Raw genomic sequence first — 5,758 nt, 5'->3', positions numbered from 1 at the left:
GAAATATAACCAGATGCCCCAAGAGGCAATATAACCAGATGCCCCAAGGAGGCATCCTAACCAGATGCCCCAAGAGGCAATATAACCAGATGCCCCAGGAGGCATCCTAACCAGGTGCCCCAGGAGGCATCCTAACCAGATGCCCCAGGAGTCATCCTAACCGGATGCCCCAAGAGGCATCCTAACCAGATGCCCCAGGAGGCATCCTAACCGGATGCCCCAGGAGTCATCAAAACCAGATGCCCCAAGAGGCAATATAACCAGATGCCCCAGGAGGCATCCTAACCAGATGCCCCAAGAGGCAATATAACCAGATGCCCCAAGAGGTATCCTAACCAGATGCCCCAAGAGGCATCCTAACCAGATGCCCCAAGAGGCAATATAACCAGATGCCCCAAGAGGCAATATAACCAGATGCCCCAAGGAGGCATCCTAACCAGATGCCCCGAAAGGCAATATAACCAGATGCCCCAGGAGGCATCCTAACCGGGTGCCCCAGGAAGAATCCTAACCAGATGCCCCAAGGTGGCATCCTAACCAGATGCCCCAGGAGTCATCCTAACCAGATGCCCAAAGGAGGCATCCTAACCAGATGCCCCAGGAGTCATCCTAACCAGATGCCCCAGGAGTCAACCTAACCAGATGCCCCAAGGAGGCATCCTAACCAGATGCCCCAAGAGGCATCCTAACCAGATGACCCAGGAGGCATCCTAGCCGGATGCCCCAGGAGCCATCCTAACCAGATGCCCCAAGAGGCAATATAACCAGATGCCCCAGGAGGCATCCTAACCAGATGCCCCAAGGAGGCATCCTAACGAGATGCCCCAGGAGGCATCCTAACCAGATGCCCCAGGAGTCATACTAACCAGATGCCCCAAGGAGGCATCCTAACCAGATGCCCCAAGAGGCAATATAACCAGATGCCCCAGGACGCATCCTAACCAGATGCCCCAAGGAGGCATCCTAACCAGATGCCCCAGGAGGCATCCTAACCAGATGCCCCAAGAGGAAATATAACCAGATGCCCCAAGAGGCAATATAACCAGATGCCCCAAGGAGGCATCCTAACCAGATGCCCCAAGAGGCAATATAACCAGATGCCCCAGGAGGCATCCTAACCAGGTGCCCCAGGAGGCATCCTAACCAGATGCCCCAGGAGTCATCCTAACCAGATGCCCCAAGGAGGCATCCTAACCAGATGCCCCAAGGAGGCATCCTAACCAGATGCCCCAGGAGTCATCCTAACCGGATGCCCCAAGAGGCATCCTAACCAGATGCCCCAGGAGGCATCCTAACCGGATGCCCCAGGAGTCATCAAAACCAGATGCCCCAAGAGGCAATATAACCAGATGCCCCAGGAGGCATCCTAACCAGATGCCCTAGGAGGCATCCTAACCAGATGCCCCAAGAGGCAATATAACCAGATGCCCCAAGAGGCATCCTAACCAGATTTCCCAAGAGGCATCCTAACCAGATGCCCCAAGAGGCAATATAACCAGATGCCCCAAGAGGCAATATAACCAGATGCCACAAGGAGGCATCCTAACCAGATGCCCCAAGAGGCAATATAACCAGATGCCCCAAGGAGGCATCCTAACCAGATGCCCCAAGAGGCAATATAACCAGATGCCCCAGGAGGCATCCTAACCAGGTGCCCCAGGAGGCATCCTAACCAGGTGCCCCAGGAGGCATCCTAACCAGATGCCCCAGGAGGCATCCTAACCAGATGCCCCAGGAGTCATCCTAACCAGATGCCCCAGGAGGCATCCTAACCAGATGCCCCAGGAGTCATCCTAACCAGATACCCCAAGGAGGCATCCTAACCAGATGCCCCAGGAGTCATTCTAACCAGGTGCCCCAAGGAGGCATCCTAACCAGATGCCCCAGGAGGCATCCTAACCAGATGACCCAGGAGGCATCCTAACCAGATGCCCCAGGAGGCATCCTAACCAGATGCCCCAAGAGGCAATATAACCAGATGCCCCAGGAGGCATCCTAACCAGATGCCCCAAGGAGGCATCCTAACCAGATGCCCCAGGAGTCATCCTAACCAAATGCCCCAAGGAGGCATCCTAACCAGATGCCCCAGGAGTCATTCTAACCAGGTGCCCCAAGGAGGCATCCTAACCAGATGCCCCAGGAGGCATCCTAACCAGATGACCCAGGAGGCATCCTAACCAGATGCCCCAGGAGGCATCCTAACCAGATGCCCCAAGAGGCAATATAACCAGATGCCCCAGGAGGCATCCTAACCAGATGCCCCAAGGAGGCATCCTAACCAGATGCCCCAGGAGTCATCCTAACCAGATGCCCCAAGGAGGCATCCTAACCAGATGCCCAAGGAGTCATCCTAACCAGATGCCCCAAGGAGGCATCCTAACCAGATGCCCCAAGAGGCAATATAACCAGATGCCCCAGGAGGCAATATAACCAGATGCCCCAGGAGGCAATATAACCAGATGCCCCAGGAGGCATCCTAACCAGATGACCCAGGAGGCATCCTAACCAGATGCCCCAGGAGTCATCCTAACCAGATGCCCCAAGGAGGCATCCTAACCAGATGCCCCAGGAGTCATCCTAACCAGATGCCCCAAGGAGGCATCCTAACCAGATGCCCCAGGAGGCATCCTAACCAGATGCCCCAAGAGGCAATATAACCAGATGCCCCAGGAGGCATCCTAACCAGATGCTCCAAGAGGCAATATAACCAAATGCCCCAGGAGGCATCCTAACCAGATGCTCCAAGAGGCAATATAACCAGATGCCCCAGGAGGCATCCTAACCAGATGCCCCAGGAGGCATTCTCACCAGATGCCCCAGGAGGCATCCTAACCAGATGCCCCAGGAAGCATTCTAACCAGATGCCCAAAGGAGGCATCCTAACCAGATGCCCCAGGAGGCATCCTAACCATATGCCCCAAGAGGCAATATAACCAGATGCCCCAGGAGGCATCCTAACCAGATGCCCCAAGAGGCATCCTAACCAGATGCCCCAAGTAGGCATCCTAACCAGATGCCCTAGGAGGCATCCTAACCAGATGCCCCAAGAGGCAATATAACCAGATGCCCCAGGAGGCATCCTAACCAGATGCCCCAAGAGGCAATATAACCAGATGCCCCAGGAGGCATCCTAACCAGATGCCCCAGGAGTCATCCTAACCAGATGCCCCAAGGAAGCATCCTAACCAGATGCCCCAAGAGGCAATTTAACCAGATGCCCCAGGAGGCATCCTAACCAGATGCCCCAGGAGTCATCCTAACCAGATGCCCCAGGAGGCATCCTAACCAGATTCCCTAGGAGGCATCCTAACCAGATGCCCCAGGAGGCATCCTAACCAGATGCCCCAAGAGGCAATATAACCAGATGCCCCAAGAGGCATCCTAACCAGATGCCCCAGGAGTCATCCTAACCGGATGCCCCAGGAGGCATCATAACCAGATGCCCCAGGAGGCATCCTAACCAGATGCCCCAAGAGGCAATATAACCAGATGCCCCAGGAGGCATCCTGACCAGATGCCCCAGAGGCAATATAACCAGATGCCCCAGGAGGCATCCTGACCAGATGCCCCAGGAGTCATCCTAACCAGATGCCCCAAGGAGGCATCCTAACCAGATGCCCAAAGAGGCAATATAACCAGATGCCCCAGGAGGCATCCTAACCGGGTGCCCCAGGAGGCATCCTAACCAGATGCCCCAAGGTGGCATCCTAACCAGATGCCCCAGGAGGCATCCTAACCAGATGCCCCAAGGAGGCATCCTAACCAGATGCCCCAAGGAGGCATCCTAACCAGATGCCCCAAGGAGGCATCCTAACCAGATGCCCCAAGGAGGCATCCTAACCAGATGCCCCAGGAGTCATCCTAACCAGATGCCCCAAGGAGGCATCCTAACCAGATGCCCCAGGAGTCATCCTAACCAGATGCCCCAAGGGGGCATCCTAACCAGATGCCCCAGGAGTCATCCTAACCAGATGCCCCAAGGAGGCATCCTAACCAGATGCCCCAAGAGGCATCCTAACCAGATGCCCCAGGAGGCATCCTAACCGGATGCCCCAGGAGGCATCCTAACCGGATGCCCCAGGAGTCATCCTAACCAGATGCCCCAAGAGGCAATATAACCAGATGCCCCAGGAGGCATCCTAACCAGATGCCCCAAGGAGGCATCCTAACCAGATGCCCCAGGAGGCATCCTAACCAGATGCCCCAGGAGGCATCCTAACCGGATGCCCCAGGAGTCATCCTAACCAGATGCCCCAAGAGGCAATATAACCAGATGCCTCAGGAGGCATCCTAACCAGATGCCCCAAGGAGGCATCCTAACCAGATGCCCCAAGAGGCAATATAACCAGATGCCCCAGGAGGCATCCTAACCAGATGCCCCAAGAGGCAATATAACCAGATGCCCCAGGAGGCATCCTAACCAGATGCCCCAAGAGTCAATATAACCAGATGCCCCAGGAGGCATCCTGACCAGATGCCCCAGAGGCAATATAACCAGATGCCCCAGGAGGCATCCTAACCAGATGCCCCAGGAGTCATCCTAACCAGATGCCCCAAGGAGGCATCCTAACCAGATGCCCAAAGAGGCAATATAACCAGATGCCCCAGGAGGCATCCTAACCGGGTGCCCCAGGAGGCATCCTAACCAGATGCCCCAAGGTGGCATCCTAACCAGATGCCCCAGGAGGCATCCTAACCAGATGCCCCAAGGAGGCATCCTAACCAGATGCCCCAGGAGGCATCCTAACCAGATGCCCCAGGAGTCATCCTGACCAGATGCCCCAAGGAGGCATCCTAACCAGATGCCCCAGGAGTCATCCTAACCAGATGCCCCAAGGAGGCATCCTAACCAGATGCCCCAGGAGTCATCCTAACCAGATGCCCCAAGGGGGCATCCTAACCAGATGCCCCAGGAGTCATCCTAACCAGATGCCCCAAGGAGGCATCCTAACCAGATGCCCCAAGAGGCATCCTAACCAGATGCCCCAGGAGGCATCCTAACCGGATGCCCCAGGAGTCATCCTAACCAGATGCCCCAAGAGGCAATATAACCAGATGCCCCAGGAGGCATCCTAACCAGATGCCCCAAGGAGGCATCCTAACGAGATGCCCCAGGAGGCATCCTAACCAAATGCCCCAGGAGGCATCCTAACCGGATGCCCCAGGAGTCATCCTAACCAGATGCCCCAAGAGGCAATATAACCAGATGCCTCAGGAGGCATCCTAACCAGATGCCCCAAGGAGGCATCCTAACCAGATGCCCCAAGAGGCAATATAACCAGATGCCCCAGGAGGCATCCTAACCAGATGCCCCAAGAGGCAATATAACCAGATGCCCCAAGGAGGCATCCTAACCAGATGCTCCAAGAGGCAATATAACCAGATGCCCCAGGAGGCATCCTAACCAGATGCCCCAAGAGTCATCCTAACCAGATGCCCCAGGAGGCATCCTAACCAGATTCCCCAAGGGGCAATATAACCAGATGCCGCAGGAGGCATCCTAACCAGATGCCCCAGGAGTCATCCTAACCAGATGCCCCAAGGAGGCATCCTAACCAGATGCCCCAAGGAGGCATCCTAACCAGATGCCCCAAGGAGGCATCCTAACCAGATGCCCCAGGAGTCATCCTAACCAGATGCCCCAAGGAGGCATCCTAACCAGATGCCACAGGAGTCATCCTAACCAGATGCCCCAAGGAGGCATCCTAACCATATGCCCCAAGGAGGCATCCTAACCAGATGCCCCAGGAGTCATCCT

This window comes from Odontesthes bonariensis, chromosome 19 (genome assembly GCF_027942865.1).
Source record: "Odontesthes bonariensis isolate fOdoBon6 chromosome 19, fOdoBon6.hap1, whole genome shotgun sequence".
In the NCBI taxonomy this organism is placed as follows: Eukaryota; Metazoa; Chordata; class Actinopteri; order Atheriniformes; family Atherinopsidae; genus Odontesthes; species Odontesthes bonariensis.
The sequence above is the reverse complement of the archived record's forward strand: the minus strand, read 5'-3'. Positions refer to the sequence as shown.